The 26,691-nt window shown below is 37.8% G+C and overlaps 1 protein-coding gene across 1 annotated transcript in view; it reads right to left on the reverse strand.

Moving 5' to 3' along the window:
• DOK6 (docking protein 6) overlaps nt 1–26,691 on the reverse strand; it is a 377,419-nt gene that overhangs the window by 20,753 nt on the left and 329,975 nt on the right. The gene's annotated exons all lie outside the window — the stretch shown is intronic.

The following is a 26,691-nucleotide window of genomic DNA, read 5'->3' on the forward strand; positions in this document are numbered from 1 at the left end:
TTTACAACTGTAAAGAGTATTATTTTAAGCAAATATGTTTAATAAATGAAACAAAAAAGAATTCTAACCAAATCTTAAAAAGTGTCAAATTACATTATCTATCTATCCAAATAGAAAGATAAGATTGAACCCTATGAAGTTTCAGTTTTTAGGCCACAAATTGTAAAGTATCAGAAATTTCATGGAGTTCAACCTAAAATACATATATACAGGATTTTAAAATGTGATTATTACAAAGTTTTCTATCATGTCACTTCATTTGCATTTATTTAAATGATTTATTCCTGCAACTATATTCTTAGGTCAGTGAAAGGCCTTAATATTAAGAGTTGCAGTGCTAATCATATTAATTATTCAGATGTGTCAGACCTTATTCCTAGCTCCAGTTAATGTCTTTGCTGCTAATTGTAGCACAAATGTCCATAATGTAGTGTTTTTTTATTAATATTTTTCTTTAATACTTTTCTATGCAGAGAAGGAATGCCTGTTTGTTGCAGTGAGTGAAGGTGAATAAAGCCCAATTGTCTTGCCACCTTCCTTCAGCCCTGGGCTCAGGTGGGTCATTATCTCTGTGGAGTTGGCCCTCAGGGGCCTGCAACCTGCTTCTGCCCTGTGGCCTCCCTCCTGCAGTGCATCTCTGCATCTCCCTTCTTTCAGACTTGACTGAGATAATTTCAGAATCATCAGGGAAGTTAAAATCCCCCCTGGTTCGAATTTTACCTTTTCCTCTTTATCAGGCCACCCTTGATCTGCAGGCCATGTGGCCCCCAAAGGGATTTTGCTTCATTTAAAATAGCAATCCTTTTTGCCCCCTCTCCCACCTCCCACGTTCAGGACCTTAAAAATACATGTGTTTGTTGTTGCTGAATCGCAGCTTTCTGATCAGGAGCATCTAACCTCGCCTTCCTCTTTCACTTCTCTTTCTGGTTAGTTCTCATTTCTGATGGTCTGCCCCTGTATGTTAATCAGTTTTACTTTCTATTGATTTTCTCAAGATCACCCTGCTCTAGGCCATGGTCTGTCCCTTCCTTTCTCGGGGGCCTCTCCTAACCCTCCCCAGCTCTGAGCTCTCCCCCAGCACCTGCACCCCTCCCCCCCAGAGGTGATCCCTCCCTAGGGTTACATGCTCTTGGCCACAGGTCACATGTTTGATCAAAGTAGTAAAATGTTTATATTTTGCATTCAGGCAGATATTTTCACATGTAATTACTTCTTTCAGTTCTTAAAACAGCACTGAGAAGTAAGAGGGAAGGTATTATTCCCATTTAGTACTCAGAGAAACAACCTGGGGAGCTGGTGTGGTACTGCTGGGTTCGCCAGTGCGGGTGAGATCTGAGACCCCAATTGCAGAATTCCTGCTTGTTTGCCCCCTCATCACATTCTTGGTGTCCCCTGTCCTCTACTTTGTGACTTCTGGAATGTCATATGTCTAAGGACAAGCTCTTCTTAAGTCTCTGCCTCCCCTTCCCCCCATTTAACTCCCAAAATGAAGTCCAACTCTGACATTAAAAAAGATGCAGCCATCTATAGAAATCTTAATTTCCACAAAGAAAATGCCCATCAAGATTTCCAGCGGACTTTGTTTTCTGTTTTTTTCCTTTTTAATATATTATTGGCTTTACCATAAACCATATTTCTATTTGGTCTTTTTCAACATTATGTTCTACTGGACTACAGAAAAATACAGAAATGCCAGGGACAGCTCCTAGATACTCTAAGCCTGGCAGGGTGATGATCTAGCATTCTCACAGTCTTTCATTAATAATTATAATGTTCCAACCAAGAACTTCAGTTCAGCTGGGGAACTCCACTGTAGCAGCGTTTCATTACATTTATATTTCCCCCTTACTCTGGTTCCTTTCCATTGCCACCTAAAACAATAGTTGATATGAATAATCATGAACTTAGAATTTCCCAAGTAGCTTAATGTCCCTTGGCTTCGGTTACTTTATCCATAAAAATATAGAAGAGCCCTTTGTCCAGGTGCAAGTTTTGAGATCCTGTAGACTTGAATGAGAATCCTGGTTCTGAAACTGACTGTCCATGCCTATCCTCTCAGTCAAGTCAGACATTCCTTCCTGTTTTCTTAGCATTTTGCAATTTGTTTCTTTACGTGTCATTTAAAGACCAAGAATGAATGGACCTAGGAGTATAGACACCTTGACCTAGGAATATTCTCCCTAGCTTTTTAAGTTGGAGTAGTGCTGGAGTTCAACCATGTGGCCTCTCCAGGAGCAGGTGCTGGTAAGAAGCTGTCTGTCCATCAAAGGCTGTCTGGTCTTTGCCTTCAGATCCTCTGGAGCTGATGGCAGCCAGCTGACTGTCAGTGTTGCAGTCATTGCCATTGGCAACTGTCTGATCTAGGTTGTGTGGCATGTTTTTCAGTTTGATGTGGCACTTTGTTCTTAAAACTTCTTCAAATATATAATAAACATGATAAGATTTGTCTTCACAAGAAAGAATCTTTGATGGAGGGGAGACAGTACAGTATTATCACTATATCCCCTATTATATTATATAGTTGGAATATTAGTTGGAATCATTCTTTACATTTGGTGAAGAAAATGCACAGGGTGAAAAAAATGTTTTTCTATTGAACTGCATTACCTAAGATAAAAGCTGTGACAGAAAGGATATAATGTTGGAACAACCAACAATATTATCTTCACAGAGAAGGCTTCTCTCTAAAATGGTACCCACTGTAGCTTTCAGTCTCTTCACTCTGCTCTTATTTTTCTTATTAGTAATATCACTCAATGACATTGTCATCTATTATATTTTGTTTGTTTGCCTTCACTTCTAGAAAATATGCTCCACGAAGACAGAAACTTTGTATATAACACTAAAAACTTTGTATATCTCACTGGAGATGTTCAGTATTTATTTTGATGAATGGTACAGGATATTCTTAGGGAAGTCAGGAGATCTGAGGTTCCGTCTGACCTGACTTGTGTCTTCTTGTCACTCATAAAATGGGACCGAAAGGGGCAGAGTTGCTTGGAATTTAAGCCTTCATCAGAATCAGCCAAACAATGTGATAAACATGGGCCCCTGGCCTCCCTCCTCCACCCCTCATGTCCTACCAGATTCTGGAACTTGCATTTCTAACAAGTTCCCTGATGATGCTAATGCTGCTGACACTTTGAGGACTGCTGGTCCACAGAATTTCTAAGTTCCCTGCTGATGAAACTATGTAGCCTGGCATTTTTGAAGATGGGCAATTAAGATGGAGTTATGGTCATAATATACCCGCCAGTGTCTCCTGACCAGGTCTGCTGAAAGCTTGATGAGAATCAAGTGTTATAGTTACCATTTGAATATATGATGGACTTGGATGGCTAGTGTTTACATGTTAGAGATTTGTAGAGACATAAAAGCCAATTTGCATGCAATCTGATTCCTGAATGAGCTTGTCATTTAGCATAATAACATTATATAATAACCCGTCTGGTGATGTGAGTCACCAGTTATCTAGCCTGCCTTGTAAAATACTGATCCTTAAGGTTGATGATAATGCAACTATAGTGATTGATAAATGGGATTTTATACTGTAATTCCAGATCTCAGAAAATTAAACCAAAGAGGAATTTATTTAGGCTCCATATCTTGTTTCTAGTCAGGGCAGCAGCTGCAAAATTTATGTTTCTTACCTATTGTTCTGATAGGTTCCTGGGTTCTGAGGGATGTAATCATATTTTTTTGTTTAATAAATACAGGGTAAACTCATTAATTATACCAAGATTAATCTGGCATTTAGCGCAGACACTAAAAAGTGCATTGCACTGAGTATTTGACCTTTACAATATTAACAGTTGGAACAGGCTAAAATTTAGCGTATAGCACAAATCCAAAAATAGAATTAGCAGCATACTGCTGAAAATTTCTATATTTTATTCAGCTGCCTTCCAATAAAAATTTTGGAACAAAATCATCTCGGAAGACATAAATAAAACCAATTTTCTAAATTGTGTAGACACCATTGACTATATCATTTATTATACTAATTATAATAGAACATGTAACTCTCTTTGGTCAGGGCTTTACACTAACTAAAAAAGAGCCAGAATAAGAAAGATATTTAAATGGGTATAGTGCAAATCTCAGTTTAAAACTCTGAAATACATCCAAGAATCTTGAAGGAAAAGTAGACAGTTAAGCACGTGACCTCTTTTTTTTTTTTTTAGTACACATACACACACAAACATAAACTCAGTTTATGTTATTCAAAACCTGAATAATTAATAATTAAGGGAAATTATAATAACATCCCTTTCCTTAATAATAAAATGAAAAACTTGTTCAAAGGGATAGATACAATTAATGACTTTCTTTGTTCCCTAAGAAGTTTCTGTTAAGCCTGTGAACCTTTGACCAAAGCTTCAAGAAAATGTTTATTACTTGTTAACTGACAGTTGTCAAACATTATCAAATTTGTGCTTTACATTAGATCGGAATTTGTTTGGGAGAAGATCTCTTTGGAAATACTCTGGCCTACTTGGTTTTTTTTGTTTCTTCCTGGGGTGTAAGGGGTATCAAACTGAAGGCTATCAAACTGTAGAAACAAGTTCAGTTAGAATTATGGCACCACCTGTTTTTCATATGTATTTAAAAAGGACTACGTCTATTTTATAGAATATTGATGACATAATCCATATTCTCAGATCATTACTTGTCATTCATTCTTTCATGAAAACCTCTCAGTTGTGTGAAGAGTGCCTTCCTACCCTTGTTCTCCCATCTCCATTCTCCCTAAAAGGACATAACAGGTAAAATAAAGCCACCGTCTAAATGTCCATGGACTTTCCTGAGATGCAGATACTTTCTTTGGTGATGAGTTTAATGTTTCTCCAGTACATAAGCCTCCCTTAGATTATAAACCACAAGTGCAGGAGCTGCGTCCCTTTATGTGCTGTACAAGTTCTGACTTATTGATGGCATTTAATGTAACAATCATTAAATGAGAGAGTTGGAAACTGCTGCCAAATGCCTCCATTTTGGCAGTAAAAGGATGTTAAATAGAACTTGCTCTGAAGTGCTTCCATGGTGTAAGGACTCACTTTACTTTCTGAGCAGTAATGTATTTTGACCCTTCCCATGTGGCTCGACTTCTCCATTCTTTGTTTTTATCCAACCTTGCAGATACTTCCTCTGATATACCCCACCAAAGTCAAAGTTAGAGAAAATTTATGACACACATAACAGCAGTACCAACTAGCAGTCTGTGTTAATATTGCAGATGGTAGAGCAAGCATGTATGTGAATATGAAAAATCTCAGCTTAAAGATTCCACATTGGGAGTTCTCTTCGTGGCTCTGTGGATAAGACCAGGATCCGTGAGGACGTGGGTTTGATCCCTGGCCCTGCTCAGTGGGTTAAGGATCCAGCATTGCCATGAACTGTGGTGTAGGTTGCAGACATGGCTCAGATCCTGCATTGCTGTGGCCGTGGTGTAGACTGGCAGCTGAAGCTCCTATTGGACCCCTAGCCTGGGAACTTCCATAAGCTGTGGTGTGGCCCTAAAAAACAAAAATAAACATACAAAAAAAGATTACATGTGGAAGCTTAAGAGGGAGTTTAGTTTCCAGCTATAAGATAAATAAGCCACGGGGATGTGATATACAGAACAGTGACTATAATTAACAATACTATATTGTATATTGGAAACTTGCTAAGAGAGTAGACTTTAAAATTCTCATCACAAGAAAAAAATGGCTGTCTAAAAGAAAACTAAACAAATAGGAAGAAAGAAAAACCCCACAAATAGGAAAAAATCTAAATGTTTGACAGTGAGAGTTGGTTGTATCAATTATACAGATGTAATTAGAATATCATGTAACTTAGAATATCATATAACTATTATTCTACTTTTATGGGATCTGATCACAAGGACAGAAGGACGAATGGGGGTAATTGTTTAGAATTAGAATATCATATAACTATTATAATTTCTGCTTAGAATATCATATAACTATTATAATTGATGATGTTCAAAGGTATTGATGATGTCAGAGAATGCACATGATATAGTGTTAAAAGGCTGATTAAATGTATGATTCACTGAGTAAAAAAAAATCAAACTAAACAAAAAGGCTGTACTCCAGAAGAAAAAGAGGAGGCCATGTCAAGAGGTAGGAGGGGCAATTTCATGATATAAACAACAACTCCATACCTCTGGGGTGGGAAGCTCCACAGACTGAAAACTAACTGGTTCACAGAGACTCACCTACAGGAGTGAGAGTTCTGAGCCCCACATCAAACCCTCACGTGCAAGGATCTGGCACTGGGATAAAGAGCCCCTGGAGCATCTGGCATTGAAGGCCAGTGGGGCTTGTGCACAGGAGCTCCACAGCACTGGGGGAAACGGAGACCCCATTCTTAAAAGGCACATATGGACTTTCACGTGCACTGGGTCCCAGGGTAGAATGAGGTCTCCATGGGAATCTGGGTCAAGCCTGACTGCAGTTCTTGAGGACATCCTGGGAAAACAGGGGTGAACATGGCTTGTCATTAGGGAAGAGCATTGAAGGCAAGGCTCTCGGGAATATTCAGCAGCTGCCTTTCTCTGGAGGTGGCCATTTTGGGAAAATCTGGCTCCACCTGTCAGTCAGTGCTGAGAAGCCCCAGGGCAAACAATAATCCAGGTGGGATCACAGCCCCGCCTCTCGGGAAAGAAGCTACCTAAAGACCTCCTCAGATACAAAGCTGCCTCTAATCCCATCCAGAGACTAAGCCCCACCCACCAGAGGGATCAGAATCAGCTCCACCTACCAGTGGGTAGGCATCAGCCCCTCCCATCAGGAAGCCTACAGCAAGCCCCTGTAAAAACTTCAGCCACAAGGGGGGCAGACACCAGAAGTAGGAGTGGCTACAAATCTGTAATAAGGTCACCACACCCAAAACCTATAAAAATGAAAATATAACTCAGATGAGGGAGAAAGGAAAAACCCCAGAAAATCAGCTAAGCAATGAGATTCTCAGCATCTAGGGAAAAGACTTTAGACTGTTGATGCTGAAGATGATGCAAGACATTGGAAATAAACTGGAGGCAAAGATGGATAACTTACAGGAAACACTGACCAAAGAGACACAAGATATAAAACTTAAACAAGAAAAGATGCAAAGTACAATAACTGAAATAAAAAATTCACTAGAGGCAGCTAACAGCAGAATACAGGAGGCAGAAGAATGAATGAATAAGCGAGGACAGATTAGTGGAAATTATGGATGCAGAACAGAAAAGAGAAAAAAGATTGAAAACAAATGAAGAGAGTCTCAGAGAACTCTGGGACAACATGAAACGCACCAACATCTGTATTATACGGGTGCCAGAAGGAGAAGAGAGAGAGAAGGGGACAGAAAACACATTCCAAGAGATACTGGCCGAAAACTTCCCTAACATGGGAAAGGAACCACTCACTCCAATCCAGGAAGCACAACGAGTACCACATAAAATAAGCCCAAGGAGGAATACACCAAGACACATAATAATCAAACTGACCAAAATTAAAGACAAAGAGAAAATCTTGAAAGCAGCTAGGGAAAAGAAGTAACATACAAGGGAACCCCAATAAGGTTATCGGCAGATTTTTCAGCAGAAACTCTGCAGGCCAGAAGGGAGTGGCATGATATACTTAACATGATGAAAGGAAAAAACCTCCAACCAAGATTACTCTACCCAGCAAGGCTCATTCAGATTTGAAGGAGAAATCAAAACCTTCACAGATAAGCAAAAGTTGAGAGAATTCAGCAACACTAAACCAGCCTTACGACAAATACTAAAGGAACTTCTCTAGGCAGAAAAGAAAAGCCTGCAACAGGGAACAAAAATTCCGCAAATGACAAGGCTCACCAGTGAATGTATATATACAGTAAAGAAATGAAATCATCCATGCACAATTAATATATACCACCAAAATCAGAAATCATGAGAAGAGGTGGGTACAAATGCAGGACACTGGAGATGCACTTGCAATTAAGAGACCAACAACTTCAAACAATCTCATATACATATAGACTCTTGTATCAAAACTTCAGAATAACTGCAAACCAAAAATCTACAATTGATACACAAACAAGGAATCTCTGGAGAAGAAATATATCTCGTAGTAAATAAGTGCATAATCCACTATGAAGGGGGTCATTTGATATCATTCTAGGAATGCTGAAGTCTTCTTAGATCTGATTCTGATTTCCTCTCCATCAAAGAACTTATGATAATTATAATTAAATAATGCAACTGTACAATTAAAAAAGGCTGAATATATTTTTATAACTAAACTCCAACATGACTGTTTCTAGGAGGAAATGGATTTGAACATTTTATTTTATTCTCATTTCTCATTTTATTCTTGGTGCCCCTTTCTTTTTCTGAATTTTCTTCAATGGCTACACATTATTTTAATCAGAAGTACTTGCACTTTAAGATAAATTTAAGACAGTAAGTTGCTTGAATAAATATTCTTGCAGAATTTATAATTTTTTAATTATATTTTCCTAAAACATGCCAGATTCAGTATATTGCCTAAACAATTACCCATTCGCCCTTCTGTCCTTGTGATCAGAACCCAGGAAAGTAAGATTTTCATCTCAGGGAAGTGAGATTCTCCTTGAGCCAAGGAGATAAAGAATGGTAAACTCATCATAGCAACTCCTTCCTTTTTGCAGACAGAGATGCCCATAATGTCAAATGAAATAGAAGATGTCTATGTGGAAACTTTGAAAAGATTTCCTTCACTGATTAAAAAATTCATAAGTCTCACAATGGGAGAGCTCTTTATATCTTTCTTCTGATTTGTGTTTTGAGAGTGAATATGATGCCTAGAAGTACAGCAGTCATCTTATGAGCATGAGTTACAAGCATGAAGAAAGGAGGCATGCTAAGTACAGGAGAACAAAGACATAGAAAGACCCTGGACCCCTGGGCTGAACAAACACTTCACTTAGTATAATAATCTCTAGGTCTGTACATGTTGCTGGGAATGGCATTATTCTGTTCTTTTTTATGGCTGAGTAGTATTCCATTGTCTATATGTATCACACTTTCTATATCCATTCCTCTGCTGGTGGACATTCAGATTGCTTCCGTGTCTTGGCTGTTGTAAACAGTGCTGTGATGAATATTGGGGTTGCATATCTTTTAGAACTATGGTTTTGTCCAGGTATATATGCCCAGGAGTGGGATTGCTGGATCATATAGTAGTTTTATATTTAGTTTTTTAAGGAACCTACATGCTGTTTTCCATAGTGGTTGTACCAATTTACATTCCCATCAACAGTGTAGGAGGGTTCCCTTTTCTCTATACCCTCTCCAACGTTTATTGTTTTTTAGACTTTTTAATGGTGGCCATTCTGACTGGTGTGAGGTGATACTTCATTGTAGTTTTGATTTGCATTTCTCTAGTAATTAGTGATGTTGAGCATTTTTTCAAAGTGCTTTTTGACCATCTGGTAACAATCATTTTTTAAAAATACTATTATAGCACCCTGTATAAATCATTTTTGAAGATGTGTTTGAAAACAGAAAATATGGTAAACAGTATATTTGTTACAGTGCAGTTTGGAGTTGATTCTCTTTCCTAGTATTGGTTCCTAGAATGCTGTTTGCCTTGAGATCAAGTGTGAAACTAACCCCTTTCTGCAAGGGGCAGAGCACAGAAGGTGGGTTCTAGCTGTCCCCTGGTGCTGGGAGACAGTGACTCCTGTAGCTGCAGCACAGGCAGCCTCGGGGGCCCAGTGGCCCCTGTGGGCCACCTGCTTCAGGCTCCTGCCTGCCTTCACTTAAGACTAGCGTGCTGCTCCCCTTCAGGCTTGAACTTTTTCAACTCAAATAAGTGCTACAAATGTTGGTTTTGAAAAAGTAAAAGAGAAAATGTAAGTGGCTTTTCTTATACTCTGTGGTACTTGAACAAGAGTCCAGTTTTCTCTAGCACAGGGGTGACCCAGAATGTGCAGTGTTTTCTGTGGATTAGCTCAAAATGTGATGAAAAGTTATGTGATGAAAAGAGATGCAGTAATAATTCTGCAGTCTTCACTGTCTAGTTGGATGACTGTTTTGGTTTCCTACTGCTGCTGGAACAAGTGGCTACAAACCCCATATCTTTAAACAACATCCATTATTCTCTTGTAGTCCTAGAGGCTGGAGTCTGAAATGAATGTCCCTGCACAGAAATGTCAGCAGGGTGGTGCTCCCTTGGAAGTGTTTACTTGCCTCTCCCTGTTCCTGGAGGCCATCCTCATGTGCGCTCATGGCCCCAGAACATATCACCTTTCCTGCTCTGCTTCTGTGGTCACATTATCCTTTTCCTCTTTTGCAGCTGAATCCCCTTCTGCCTCCCTCTTATGAGTACACTTTGGATTACATTTAAGGCCTATCTGGATAACCCAGGAGATGGTCTCACCACCTCAAGATCCTTAACTGAGTTGCCCCGGCAAAGTCCCTCTGTCATGTAAGGTTCTAAGGATTCAGAAGCTATGTGGACATTCTTGGGAACCGTTATTCAGCCAACCACAACAGCCTTAGACAGTTACGTAGATACTAACAGGATCCAAATTGTGTTTCACACACTGCTTATTCTAAGACCTTGAAAACAGGAAAAAGTGAATATTTAGGAGAAAAAATATTAATACTTGTACCCTAATATGATAAGTACTCTAATTATTCCCATTTGACAGATGAAAATAACAAAGAACAGAGAAGTTAAATAATTTACCTGAGATTATAATGCTTGTAAGGGGCAGAGTAGTTCTTGGTCCTAAACGAGAACCGCTTCTCTTCATCTCTAGCTACATGCCACCTTGACCTCTTGGGCCTGGAGTTTCATGGGTTCATGAGAGGGTGGTAATAGATCTAGATGCTCTTTGTATTTCAAGTTCTCATGGACTCTAATGGTTTCTTTCCAACCCAAGGATGTAAATATATTTTGCCCAATAAGACAAATTCCAAAAGTATGTTGTAGCAACAAAATCATTAAAATGAGTGTTTCAAAAATCATTTATCATATTCTTTGGAAAGAGTGTAGGGTAGGAAAAAAGTCACATTTTTTGAAATAGAGACTTCATCAGGAACTTAGTAATGCCACTTCTAAGTGGAATGAGCAAACTATTCAGAGGTTGAGTCTGAGGCCAGATTATATAATAGACACAGGATAATGGATCTGTGAAAAAGATATCCCATGTTTTCAAAGACCATTTTCATAAATGGATTTTTAAAAAATCCAGCATTCTGAAACTATTATGAAACCTAAATATAAAAAGTCTAGAGAAGAGAGAATATTCACATGAACTTTTTTTTCTAAAATTTTCAGTTCTGATAAAGTAACAAGGCTTTTTATGTTAAGGCAAGTCTATTAGACATGTATACAGTTAGAGTGTATTGGATGACTCATGTTTAATAATAGCACTTAATTTCTTTCCCAGAAACATAATGGGTAATTTCTGAAAAGAGGAACTAAACGGAGGCAAAATAAATGTAGACATAATTTAACTTCTTTGTTACAAGCAATTTGAAAATATAAAGGAGAGGAGCAGAAACTAATTGTAATATAGGACATATTTTAAAGTCCCATTTAATGAGAAGCCATTTGGTAAGTAGTGTACCTAAATAAAAATATTAACATACTTTGAAATTAGGGAAATTCATAGATTAGTGGCTGTAGATTTCATTTACTGCTTCAATGCAATAGAAAAAGCCAAATTGAATGGCTCCGATTTTTTTGTTTTTTTATACAAAAGGTAAAGCATATACAAAGATAAGGAAAAACTGAAAATAATAAAAATAACCCCATAAAGATAAGCTGAACTGCAAATGTTTCTTTCCTGCTGATTTCAATTTGTTGCCTTAAAATTGTATATGCTGGAAACCAACTCCCACCCTGGAAAAACAGCTATAATAATTACTTTTATTTGCTTTTATATTAAAGTCAAATGGCCTGGAGAACCAAGTTGTGTGGCTAAGTTTAGAGTGTTTCTCAGCTGATGATATCTGAGACGGGAACCAGTCAAGTGTGAGAAAACGGAAATAGCTTGGTCATCAGGGTGCCCTAGAATGATGGATTCTCAGGGTAGAACCACACCTTGGATTGATTATGAGGCATCTTCCACAAAAGACTGAAGCAGCCTGATTACTCAAGACATTGATTCTGTGTGATAAAACCATTACACTTAAATCCTATGCCCAGAACTACTTGTTGTTGTTTCATTTATAGAGCTTATTGACTTGATAGGGGTGCTTCAGGATTTGGGGTGCCCATCTGGAACATACTGGAGATATTCAAGCAATGCTAAGGAAGTATGGGTATTGTTCTTTTTATATGGAAATTGATGGAAAAAACACTTTGGAATAAAGTGTTTTTTTGATTTTTTTTCAGAATGAACAATTTCAGTGACTTCAGAATAAGTGTTTTCAAAGTCCATTTGTTGCCTTTTGGGTCATAGGTAAGCCAAAGGTAATGACTTCATTTATTTGTGAAATGAGGTTTGATGTTCCCAGATTTAAAAATATTTAATCTTTCTCAGCTAGTTTTTGGCCTCTTACTGCTGAGAAAAAATCTTCTAAAAAAAACAAAACAAAACGTAATTTTGTGACATCTGAATGGATTTTGGAAGAACAATAAAAAAGTGTTTAAAATTCAAGTGAAGAAATGTTTATTTTCAACTCACAACTCCAGATTCTCAGTTGTAGGTCAGTATGCTAGTAATAATGGTAATAGTAGTGATCATAGAAAAGTGATCATAGCACTAGTTGTAAGTCTATGATGTACTAATGTACTAGGATTTATGTTTTTTATAGTCACATTAAATTCTGTTTATAAGCCAGTGACTTGCTAAAAATATTTTCCATTCTATTTTGTACATTAGGAAACAGAGACAATATGGTAGTTAAGTTTTCTACCCATGAGTGCATAGCTAGCACTTCAGCAAGGCTGGTCTGGCCTCAGAACCCATGCTTTATGCCCTCTGCTGTGAAGAAGAGTAGCAGCAATGAGTTGAAGCTAAATAACATGAAGTGGAGATGCTCTCTATAACCTAAAATCTTAGAAACTGTAATAACCAGACTATTTCTAATTTTATAGAATTAATAATAATATCAATGAGCAGCATGATACTATTGTTTTATTTAAGAGATTCCAAAAGTATACAACACAGAAAACAAAGAAATTTCTGTTCTTCTAAAATCTGGTAAGATCAACTTCTGGCATTTTAGATAACCTAAATTTTCACAAAGATTTGAAAACACAGTCTAATGCACAAATGTTATATAATAAGCTAATTTGTAAATTGTGATTTTACTTTTCAGAGCAGTTTTAGTATCACAGCAAAGTTGAGGGGCAGATGAAGAAATTTTCCATAAACCGGATGCCCCTACACTTACACAGCCTCTCCCATTACCAACATCAGCCACCAAAATGTTATATTTGTTACAATAGATTAACCCTCTTTGATACATCATAATCATCCCAAGTCCATAGTTTACTTTAGGGTTCATTCAAGGTGTCGTACATTCTATGAATTTAGACTAATGTATAAATTTAGACTAATCATTATGGTATCATACAGAGTATTTTCACAGCCCCTAAAAATCCTCCTTTTCATCCTCCCCTCAACTAACCCTGGCAAACACTGATCTTTTTACTGTCTCTATAGTTTTGCCTTTTCCAGAATATCATATAGTTAGAATCATAAGTACATGATCTTTTCAGACTGACTGCTTTCTCAGTAATATGTATTTGAGGTTCTTCCACCTATTTTTATGGCTTGATAACTCACTTCTTTTTGGCCTTGAATAATATTGTTAGGATATACCATAGTTTATTTATCCATTCACTCCTTGAAGGACATCATGGTTGCCATTAAGTTTTGGCAGTTATGAATAAAGCTTTTGTTGACATCTGTGTGCAGGTTTTTTTGGTATGGACATAAATTTTCAGTTCTTTTGGGTAAATATCAAAGTGCATGAATGCTGGATTATATTGTAAGAGTGTTTAGTTTTCTAAAAAACTGTCAAACTGTCTTCCAAAGTGGCTGTATCATTTTACATTTCCACCAGTAGGGAATGAGAATTCCTATTGCTTAACATTCTTGTCAACATTTACTGTTGGCAGTACTCTGGATTTGGGCCATGCCAGTGAGCAGTGGAATCTCACTGTTTCACTTTGCGTGACACATGATATGGAGCATCTTTTCATAAGCTTACTTTCCATATGTTTATCTTCCTTGGTGAGGTGTCTGCTAAGACATTTGAACCATTTTTAATCAGGTTGTTTCTTCTTGTTGAGTTTTGAGAGTTCTTTTTTATATTTTAGATTATAGTTCTTTTCAGATGTATCTTTTGCAAATTTGTTCTCCTAGTCTATGGCACTGTCTTTCACAGAGCAGTTTTTAATTTAATATTTATTTATTTATTTATTTATTTATGCTTTTTATGGCTGCATCCACGGTGTATGGGCATATGGAAGTTCCTAGGTGTTGAATTAGAGCTACACTTGCCAGCCTACGCCACAGCCACAGCAGTGTGGGATCTGAGCCTCATCTAGGACCTACACCACAGCTCATGGCAATGCTGCTGGATCCTTAACCCACTGAGCGAGGCCAGGGATCCCACCCTCATCCTCATGGGTCCTAGTCGGGTTTGTTAGCCACTGAGCCATGAAGGGAACTCTGCAGTTTTTAATTTTAATGAAGTCCAGCGTATCAGTTATTTCTCTCATGAACTATGATTGATACTGAATCTAAAAAGTCATTACATACCCAAGATCATCTAGGTTTTCTCTTGTGTTGACTTATTAAGAGTTTTATAGTGTTGTGTTTTACATTTAGGCTTGCAATCAGTTCTGAATTTGTTTTTGTGAATGGTGTAAAGTCTGCGTCTAGTTAGATTTTTTTCTTGGCATGTGGATGTCTGGTTGCTCCAGCACCTTTGGTTGAAAAGACTGTCCTTACTCCATTGTTTTGCCTTTGCCCCTTTGTGAAAGATCAGTTGATACATTTATGTGAGTCTATTTCTAGTCTCTCTCTTCTATTCCATTTACTTATTTGTCTATTCCTTTGCCAGTGCCAAACTGTCTTGACTACTGTAGCTTTAGAGTCAGCCTTGAAGTTGGACAGTGTTATCCTGTAATCTTCTTTTCCTTCAATATTGTGTTATCTATTCTGTGTCTTTGCATTTGCACATAAACTTGAGAATCAGTTTGTCAATTTTACAAAAAAATTTCTGGAATTTTGATTGGAATAGTATTGAATCTATACATTAAGTTGGAAAGAACTAGAATCTTTACAATATGGAGACTTACCTTCCAAAATAACTACTATCCAGACCTTTATAGTAATCACTTCCTTATATTTCTCTGTTTTACCATGCAAGTGTGCATTATGTCATTCACTCTTTCCCATTTAAGAAGAATATAGCCTTTATGTCTCTTTTAGTCTAAAGGTTCTCTATCATTTTATTGACAATCTATCTGTTAAAGATTCTGGACTGACTGGCCGATAGGGTTGAGTTGCCCACAGGCTAGATTTACTGCCACACATTTATGGTGCAGGTCAGTATATTCTGCTACTCTCAAAATTAGGGAATATAGAGACTTGATCAGATTCGGGTTTGAAAACTTATTTATATAAATATTTTTTTATTAAGATGCTAAGTCAATTCAGTGGGGAAAATGAAGGGTTTTTTTTTAACAGATTATGTTGGAACAACTTTATATGGATGTAAAAAATCCTCTATTCCTACTTCACTCCTTGTAGAAAAATCAATTTGAAGTGAATCAAAGACTTAATTGTGAAAGTGAGACCCGTAGAGCTTCTAAAAGAAAACATAGAAGACTGTCATTGTGTTCTTCAAGTAAACTACTTCTTCTTAAGGAGGACTTAGTAAAGCACAAACTGAAGAAGAAAACAATGTGAAATTGGAATTTTTTCAAAATTAAAAATTTCTGCCCCACAAGGGACTCCACTAAGGAAGTGTAGAGGCAAGCCACAGTAAGGGAAAGAATTTGTAAAACATATATTTGACAAACAACTTGCATCAAAAAAAAATATAAAGATTACCCACAAAACAAAAATAATAAGGCCTAAAACAATTTTGAAAAGAGAAAAAGCTTTAATCAACACTTTAGAAAATAATATAGACAGTGGCTAACAGGCACATGAAAAGATGCTCAGTATTACTACTCATCATGTCAGTGCAAATGAAAAAGGAAATAATGTGGAACAATACACCTACTAGAATTACTATAGGCAAAAATCTTGAAATACCGAATACTGACTAAGATGTGAAACAGCTGGAACTACACTCCCATCTGAGTGGCTAAAGAAAAGAGACTGACAATATCCAATGTTAAAGAAGCAATTGGAACTCTCCTAAGTGGTGTGTGGGAATAATGTTTGGGATTTTCCTACAATGTTAAACACACATCCAACTTATTACCTACTGATTCCCCTCCAATCATTTACGCAAGAGAAATGAAAATATATGTCCAAAAAAGGCTTTGGAGGAGATTGTTTTTCAGTCTTACTCATAATAATGAAAAATGGGAGCAATCCACATGACAGTCATTGAAAGTGAGGATTAACAAATTGTATATTCATACAGTGGGATAATATTCAGTATTATTGGACAATAATGGAACAATATTCAGTAAGAGGAAAAAAATACTAAACCACACAACAGTGCCAATGTCAGAAATTTGTAGAGAGAAGGAAGCCAGACACAAACTACTATACAATGACTGAATGCATTTTTCAATGTCTAAGAACTAGTTAAATCTCCAGTGATGGAGATTTGGAAGAAGGAGTTTGGTGGTGGGGGAATTCGACTGGAAAGAGAAACAGGTAGACTTCATGAGGGGATAGAAATGTTCTATATCTTGTTTAGGTGGTGGTTATGTGCGTGTAATTTCAAACCCCAAATATGTGAATTTAGGATCTGTTTATTTTATTGTATGTAAAATTTTTATGGGAAAACAAAAATAAGTTGGTCAAGTTGGCTTATTACATGAGTCTGTATAAGACTCCAAAGTATAAGTTGTGATGAAAATTCAAAATCAGGAATCATCATATTTAAAGAGGAAAATTGAATGGAGGCAATAATCTTATTCTTCTAGTTCACTCTTGCCTGCTTTAATAAATGTTTGATGAAATAATGAATAAAAAGAAGAAATAAGTATTAGTGACAGGCACAGTGGGGAAGTAAAAAAAAAAAAATCCTCCAACCTAACTACTTGAGAAAATAAACTCTATATAATACTATTTGTAAAATATAATCTATAAAATAATGTCATATAAGGAAAAAAAAATGTTTCGGCAGTTTAAAAAAGGAGGAAATTACCTACAGTTGGGGGAACCAGAGGTACAGAAAATCTTAGTAAAAGAAGTAGAAGATAACTGACAGGAATTTGCATTAACAATTACTTGTATCATTTATTCTTTATATTATTTTAAAAATCAGTATATTAAAAGTTTAATCTCTTTTTTCCCTTAGCACTAACAAAATATAAAACTCTCTTTCTTTATATGGTTTACATTCTGCCTTACTGTATAAGGGTATTTTTTTTTTTTTCATTTTATATTACCAATCAGTGTTTATAAGTAATGTGTGAGTCACAAAGCTTATATGCGAATTGACAGGTATTATGTACATGACAAAAGGCAGAATATATGGAGATTTTATAGAAATTAATTGTGACTATAAACTTTTAATGTATCAATATTAATATATACTAAATTAAGAATATAAAAAATAAAAAAAATATTTTAGAATAAAAATTAATCTTTTTTTTTTTTTAATTTTCCCACTGTACAGCAAGGGGGTCTGGTTATCCTTACATGTATACATTACAATTATATTTTTTCCCCCACCCTTTCTTCTGTTGCAACATGAGTATCTAGACAAAGTTCTCAATGCTATTAAGCAGGATCTCCTTGTAAATCTATTCTAAGTTGTGTCTGATAAGCCCAAGCTCCCGATCCCTCCCACTCTCTCCCCCTCCCATCAGGCAGCCACAAGTCTCTTCTCCAAGTCCATGATTTTCTTTTCTGAGGAGATGTTCATTTGTGCTGGATATTAGATTCCAGTTATAAGTGATATCCTATGGTATTTGTCTTTGTCTTTCTGGCTCATTTCACTCAGGATGAGATTCTCTAGTTCCATCCATGTTGCTGCAAATGGCATTATGTCATTCTTTTTTATGGCTGAGTAGTATTCCATTGTGTATATATACCACCTCTTCCGAATCCAATCATCTGTCGATGGACATTTGGGTTGTTTCCATGTCCTGGCTATTGTGAATAGTGCTGCAATGAACATGCGTGTGCACGTGTCTCTTTTAAGTAGAGTTTTGTCCGGATAGATGCCCAAGAGTGGGATTGCGGGGTCATATGGAAGTTCTATTTATAGACTTCTAAGGTATCTCCAAACTGGTCTCCATAGTGGCTGTACCAGTTTACATTCCCACCAACAGTGCAGGAGGGTTCCCTTTTCTCCACAGCCCCTCCAGCACTTGTTATTTGTGGACTTATTCATGATGGCCATTCTGACTGGTGTGAGGTGGTATCTCATGGTAGTTTTGATTTGCATTTCTCTTATAATCAACGATGTTGAGCATTTTTTCATGTGCTTGTTGGCCATCTGTATATCTTCCTTGGAGAAATGTCTATTCAGGTCTTTTGCCCATTTTTCCATTGATTGATTGGCTTTTTTGCTGCTGGGTTGTATAAGTTGTTTATATATTCTAGAGATTAAGCCCTTGTCAGTTGCATCATTTGAAACTGTTTTCTCCCATTCTGTAAGTTGTCTTTTTGTTTTCTTTTGGGTTTCCTTTGCTGTGCAAAAGCTTTTCAGTTTGATGAGGTCCCATGTGTTTATTTTTGCTCTAATTTCTATTGCTTTGGGAGACTGACCTGAGAAAATATTCATGATGTTGATGTCAGAGAGTGTTTTGCCTATGTTTTCTTCTAGGAGTTTGATGGTGTCCTGTCGTATATTTAAGTCTTTCAGCCATTTGGAGTTTATTTTTGTGCACGGTGTGAGGGTGTGTTCTAGTTTCATTGCTTTGCATGCAGCTGTCCAGGTCTCCCAGCAATGCTTGCTGAATAGATTTTCTTTTTCCCACTTTATGTTCTTGTTCTCCTTGTCAAAGATTAATTGGCCATAGGTGTCAGGGTTTATTTCCGGGTTCTCTATTCTGTTCCATTAGTCTGTCTGTCTGTTTTGATACCAGTACCACACTGTTTTGATGACTGTGGCTTTGTAGTATTTCTTGAAGTCTGGGAGAGTGATGCCTCCTGCTTGGTTTTTGTTTCTCAGGATTGCTTTGGCGATTCTGGGTCTTTTGTGGTTCCATAGAAATGTTTGGATTGTTTGTTCTAGTTCTGTGAAAAATGTCCTGGGTAATTTGATAGGGATTGCATTGAATCTGTAGATTGCTTTGGGTAGTATGGCCATTTTTACAATATTGATTTTCCCAATCCAGGAACATGGAATATCTTTCCATTTCTTTACATCTTCTTTGATTTCTCTGATTAAAGTTTTATAGTTCTCGGCATATAGGTCCTTTCCCTCCTTGGTCAGGTGTATTCCGAGGTATTTGATTTTGTGAGGTGCAATTTTAAAAGGTATCGTATTTTTGTATTCCTTTTCTAATATTTCATTGCTGGTATACAGAAATGCGACTGACTTCTGAATGTTCATCTTATATCCTGCTACTTTGCTGAATTTATTAATCAGTTCAAGTACTTTTGGGGTTGAGTCCTTAGGGTTTTCTATGTATAGTATCATGTCGTCTGCATGCAGTGACAGTTTTATCTCTTCTATTCCTATCTGGATGCCTTTTATTTCTTTTGTTTGTCTAATTGCTGTGGCTAGGACTTCCAAAACTATGTTGAAGAGCAGTGGTGAGAGTGGGCATCCCTGTCTTGTTCCAGATTGGAGGGAGAAGGCTTTCCGTTTTTCCCCATTGAGGATTATATTTGCTGTGGGTTTCTCATAAATGGCTTTGATTATATTCAGGAATGTTCCCTCTATACCCACTTTGGCAAGGGTCTTGATCATGAATGGATGTTGGCCTTTGTCAAATGCTTTTTCTGCGTCTATTGAGATGATCATATGATTTTTGACTTTTTTTTTGTTAATGTGGTGTATGATGCTGATTGATTTGCGTATGTTCAACCCATCCTTGTGAACCTGGGATGAACCCAACCTGATCATGGTGTATAATTTTTTTGGTATGTTGTTGGATTCGGTTGGCTAAGATTTTGTTGAGAATTTTTGCATCTATATTCATCAATGATATTGGGCGATAGTTTTCTTTTTTGGTGGTATCTCTGTCTGGTTTTGGAATGAGGGTGATGGTGGCATCATAGAATGTCTTTGGGAGTATTCCTTCTTCTTCAACCTTTTGAAAGAGTTTAAGGAGGATGGGCACCAATTCCTCTTTATATGTTTGATAAAATTCACCTGTGAAGCCATCTGGTCCTGGGCTTTTATTTGTAGGGAGTGATTTTATGACCTCTTCCATTTCATTTCTAGTGATCGGTCTGTTCAGTTGGTCTGTTTCTTCTTGATTCAGTTTTGGCAGGCTGTAAGATTCTAGAAAATTGTCCATTTCTTCCAGATTGTCAAACTTGTTGGCATATAGTTGTTCATAGTATTCTGTTATGGTTTTTTGTATTTCTGCAGTATCCATTGTGATTTCTCCTTTTTCATTTATAATTTTGGTTATTTGGGTTCTTTCTCTCCTCTTTTTAGTGAGTCTGGCCAGGGGTTTGTCAATTTTGTTTACCTTTTCAAAGAACCAGCTCTTGGTTTTATTAATTTTCTCTGTTGTTTTTTGAGTCTCTATTTTATGGATTTCTTCTTTGATCTTTATAATTTCCTTCCTTCTGCTGACTTTAGGACTTTTTTGTTCTTCTTTTTCTAATTCATTTAGGTGGAGGGTTAAGTTGTCCATTTGGGATCTTTCTTCTTTTTTGAGAAAGGCCTGTATTGCTATAAATTTCCCTCTGAGCACTGCTTTCGCAGCATCACATAGATGTTGAGCGGTTGTGTCTTCATTATCATTTGTTTCAAGGTAGTTTTTAATTTCCTTCTTGATTTCCTCATGGACCCATTGGATTTTTAGTAGCATGTTGTTTAGTCTCCATGCAGTAGGTGTTTTCTCTTTCCTTTTCCCATGGTTGGTTTCTAATTTCATGGCATTGTGGTCAGAGGAGATACTTGAGATAATTTCTATGCTCCTAAATTTATTGAGATTTGCTTTGTGTCCCAATATGTGGTCATTTCTTGAGAATGTTCAATGAGCATTTGAGAAGAATGTGTATTCTGCTTTTTTTGGATGTAGTGTCCTGAAGATATCAATTAAGTCTAATTTTCTATTGTTTCCTTTAGGATCTTTGTTGCTTTATTGGTTTTCTGTCTAGAGGATCTGTCCATTGATGTGAGGGGGGTATTAAGGTCTCCTACTATGATTGTATTCTCATCAATATCTCCCTTTATGTCTGTTAATATTTGTTGTATGTATCTGGGTGCTCCTGTATTTGGGGCATATATGTTGACAATAGTAACAGCCTCTCCTTGGATGGATCCCTTAATCATTAAGTAGTGTTCTTCTTTGTCTTTCTTTATGTCTTTTGTTTTAAAGTCTATTTTGTCTGATATGAGTGTTGTGCCTCCTGCTTTTCTGTCATGTCTATTGGCGTGAAATATTTTTCCCCATCCTTTCACTTTCAATCTATATGTATCTTTTGTCCTAAGGTGAGTTTCTTGTAGGCAGCATATTGAAGGTTTTTGCCTTTTTATCCACTCAGCCACTCTGTGTCTTTTGATTGGGGCATTCAGTCCATTGACAGTTAAGGTGATAATTGATAGATGATTATTTATTGCCATTTGAACCTCATGTTCCAGTTGATTCTATGGTTCTCCATTCTTCCTTTCTTTCTTTTTTTCTTGTTTTTTTTGGTTGGATGGTCTCCTGTTATTATCTGCTTGAGTGTATTTTTTTTTTTCATTTTTTGCAAATGCAACATTTGGTTTTGGCTTGTGGTTGCCCTGTTTTTTAAGTATGCTAACCCCTTCCCATAATTGTGTGTTTTAGCCTGATGGTCCTGTAAGTTCAAATACTTCATTACTATATTAAAATTAAGAAGAGAAACATACAAACAAACAAACAAAAAGGGTTATTTACTTCCTAACATCCCTTGCCCACATTTTATGGTTTTGATGACTCTTTTTTATTTTTTTCTTTTTAATTTTATTTTGTTTGAAGCATGTTCATGATTAAATCTGTATGCTGGCTTATTTGAGTGACTGCTCTCTGATTGCAGTTTCCTCAGTCCTAGTTCTTCCTCTTCTTCTTCTTCTTCTTTTTTTTTCTTTTCTTTTTTCTTCCCTTTCCTTCCTTTCTTTTTGGTTTAGAGAAGCCCTTTCAATATTTCCTTTAACCTGGGTTTTGTGTTGCAGTATTCTTTAAGTTTTTGTTTGTTGGAAAAAAATTTTTATTTCCCCTTCTATTTTAAATGATATTCTTGCTGGATAGAGTATTCTAGGTTGCATATTTTTTCCTTTTAGCACTTTAAATATCTCTTGCCATTCCCTCCTGGCCTGTAGTGTTTCTGTAGAGAAGCCAGCTGATATTCTTATGGGGGTTCCTTTGTAGGTAACATTCTTTTTTTCTCTTGCTGCCTTTAGGATCCTCTCTTTATCACTAATTTTTGCCATTTTTATTATGATGTGTTTTGCTGTGGGTCTGTTTGGGTTCAGTTTGTTTGGGGCCCTCTGTGCTTCTTGTATCTTGAACCCAGCATCCTTTAGATTTGGGAAGTTTCCATCAATAATTTCTTCAAATATATTTTCCACCCCCTTATCTTTTGTACTCCTTCTGGAATTCCTATTATGCGTAGATTGGCCCGCTTTATATTATCCCATAGGTCTCTTATATTGCTTTCCAGTTTTTGGATTCGGTTTTCTGTCTGTTGACCGGATTGAGTGATTTCCATTATTCGATCTTCCATATCACTGATTCGTTCTTCCGCATTATTCATTCTGGTTTTTACTGCCCTTAGTTCAGTTTGCATCTCTGCAAATGAATGGTCTAGTTTTTCTTGGCTCTTCCTTATATTTTCTAGTTCCTTTCTGAGGGTATCTGCATTACTGTTCATATCTTCTCTTAATTCCTTCAGTATTTTCACTATTTCTCTTTTGAACTCCAGGTCTGTCAGACTGCCGAGATCTGTTTCATTGTTGACTGTTTTAGGTGAGTTCTCCTGTTGGTTTGACTGGGGGTGGTTTCTCTGCTTCTTCATCTTGCTTGTTGTTCTCTTTCTCCTGAGGGAGTTGTACTCTCTGTTATTGGGCACTGTTTGCCTTGTCACTGCCGTGGAATATTTCCTGAGGACTGGCGTTGTTGGTCAATCTTTTTTGAGGCAGTGTGGCTTTTCTGGAGTGTTGCTGGGGCTAACAGTGTTTCTTTGAAGCAAAGGAGGGCTTCCTGAGGGCAGACAGGACTGGGAGGTCCACACCACGATGGTAGCAGATTTCACTTGGTCATGCAGAGCTTGCTCTGGTGTTTTTAGACTGTGGGGTTCTTGCAGGGGGTTGGTGGTGTTGGGCAGCTGTTCCTCAGGAGTGCAGCACCCCCTGGGGGCTGGAGCAGCTATCTGGGTCACTGAGAACCTAAGAGGCTCTTCCCTAGGGCAGCCCAACTCAGAAGGACGGCCTGCGAATGTAGGCGGATCTTTTCACAGTCTGGCCAAGCTTGTTGCAGCTTTTCTGGTCTGCAGGGGGTCCTCCAGGGGGCTGGTGGTGCTGAGCAGCTATTCTGCGGGAGTGGGGCACCCCCTGGGGGCTTGGGCGGGTAGCAGGGCCGTTGGAAAACGGGTATTTTTTTAAAGATTAACATCATTTCAAGATTTTAGCATCCTGAGGCAACATTCTGGCAACTTTACAGGTTTACTTAATTAAAATTAAAAAACTGGGAGTTCCTGTCATGGCACAGCGGAAATGAAGCATGCGGTTGTAGGTTTGATCCCTGGCCTTGCTCAGTGGGTTAAGGATCCACCATTGCTGTGAGCTGTGGTGTAGGTCACAGACACAGCTCGGATCTGGCATGGCTGTGGCTGTGGTGTAGGCCAGTGGCTACAGCTCCAATTAGACCCCTTGCCTGAGAACCTCCATATGCTAAAGGTGCGGCCCTAAAAACACACACACACAAAAAAAAAAATTAACAAGCCACTTTAAAGAGGCAACTCAGTAAATGAGATGTGGCTTATATTCATGTGGTAGATAGTTTTTAGATAAATGAAACATTTTTAAAAATGAAAATAAAGCAAACAGTGATACTTTTTTAAATTTCACACTCAATATATATTTAGTGGATAACATTATCTGATTACAGGAGTGGTGGCATTTTATTTGCATAGAGAGCATACAACTCTTTTCTCAGTGAATCTTAGAATTATACCAGAGCAATGTCAAGAAAGAATTGGGAGTTCCTTTTATGGCTTAGTGGTTAATGAATCCGACTAGGAACCATGAGGTTGCAGGTTTGATCCCTGGCCTCGCTCAGCAGGTTTGGGAGCCGGTGTTGCCATGAGCTGTGGTGTAGGTCGCAGACGCAGCTTGGATCCCCTGTTGCTGTGACTGTGGCATAGGCCAGCAGCTATAGCTCCCATTAGACCCCTAGCCTGGGAACCTCCACATGCCATGGGAGCGGCCCTAGAAAAGGCAAAAAGACAAAAAAAAAAAAGTTAACTTTTACATCATTTATCTCCTTCCTTTCAGTTGGTGAGAAGACTTGTCACTTGGGGTAGATTCTGTGCAAGTATAAATCATTGGTTTCTAATTCATTTTTGATAAATATAGGCAATTCTATCATGAGGTAACTTAAGAATTAGAAATAATAAATTAACCTCTATGAAATTGCTGAATCAATAGGGGTGACTTCCAGAAAGAGTAATCACCATAGATTCGTTGAGTGCTCATCAGAAAAGAGCTGTTTTGGGGAGTTCCCATTGTGGCTCGGTGGAAACAAATCTTACTGGTATCCATGAGGACTCGGGTTTGATCTCTGACCTCGCTCAGTTGGCTAAGGATCCGGTGTTGCTGTGAGCTGTAGTGTAGGTCACAGATGTGGCTTGGATCTGGCTTGGCTGTGGCTGTGTCTGGCAGCTGTAGCTCTGATTGGACCCCAAGCCTGGAAGCCTCCATATGCCACGAGTGCAGCCCTAAAAAGACAAAAAGACCAAAAAAAAAAAAAATTACTGTTTTTAAGAATCTTACTAAAAAATATTCACCCAGACCCAGGATGCTTTTCATCTGACTTACTTTGCTCAAGACATCACCCCTAGGAGGAGTTATGCAATATCAGATAGCTCCAACATAACTAGACTATCCCAGAACAAGGCTCTGAGGCTGGCAAGCCATTGCTACCCAGAATCTTTGTAGATGGCTCCACAGTTTGGGCTTCTGACTATGACTTCCCTCTCTGGGATGGTGCCACGTCCCTAATTTGACACGTACCCTTTCTAAATTCATTCATGGTAGAGAATATTAACAAGTTGCCAGTGACTGATTTTTCTATAAATTTTACCTCAGGAGCAAGATGTGGTTCTTTTGAAAGTGATTTGTGAAATGTATTGTGTTTCGCAGGTTCTTCTTTTAAGGACATGTGTGTTAATAGCTGTCAGACCCACCCAGGCTGACAACGTTCCATCAAAGATGGTAGCCTTATGTTCTTGGAAGGCTGTAACAGGTGAAGGTCACAGAGCAAAAGTGTTGTCATTTCTGCCAGATCCATGTGTTAGACTTACACAGAGTAAAAAAAAAATATATTAGAACTGATGGGAAGGGCAAGGGCAAGGAAGGCAGTCCGTGAAGATCACTAGAGACAAATTCACTGCCACAGTTTTCAATATGTGGAATGGCAGAGTTGGGATGTGACTCCCAGACACTCCTGAAAAGCAAGCAAGTCAAGCTCCTCTGTGTGTTTCCAGGACTGTTCTCTGGAATTCTTATGCTTCTCAACCCTCTATTACTAGGCTCACCTCTAGGTGGCACGAGTCACTGGGACCCATCTCTACCTAATCCAGTAATTGGGACTCTAGCCACAGCTGGCTCTCCTGCACTGTCCACTACACAGATAATTGCTCTGACATTTCACCTCTCTTCTCTCTCAAAGAAACACTCAGGTAGAAAGCTCAGTCTTCTAGAAAGTGCCCCAGGCCCTCAGCTACAGGACAACTACAGTTCACAGTTCGGTGACTGGCTCTTCCACAGTCTGATCACCCAGAGGGAAAATAAGCCTGGGGAAATACATGGAGTTGTCTCTCTTTTCTTTCCCACTTGTTAGGAGGTAGTTAAAAGCAGATGAAACTTCTCACTGAAGATGTTTACTTTGAGTGCAGCAAGACTTTTAGTTTATCCTGCCTGCCAAATGGGTAAAATTTCCAAATGTGGTGTCATTAAGTGAATCAGTTTGTGTAATGAACAAACTTCATTATATAGAAGACCTGGCACTTTGCCTAGCGCACAGTCAGTGCTCAGAAAACATTTGTTAAATGAATGCAGGCATTAGAGAATTGGACCCTTTTTCTCACATTAAGCAATGTTCTGAGACTTGTGTCTTTATTTCTGCTTTCTGTGGCGATCAGGTTGTGCTGTCTTTTAGTGGATCCCTATTAAATTTCATGAAATATTTGTATGTG

The sequence above is a fragment of the Phacochoerus africanus genome, chromosome 2, assembly GCF_016906955.1.
Source record: "Phacochoerus africanus isolate WHEZ1 chromosome 2, ROS_Pafr_v1, whole genome shotgun sequence".
In the NCBI taxonomy this organism is placed as follows: Eukaryota; Metazoa; Chordata; class Mammalia; order Artiodactyla; family Suidae; genus Phacochoerus; species Phacochoerus africanus.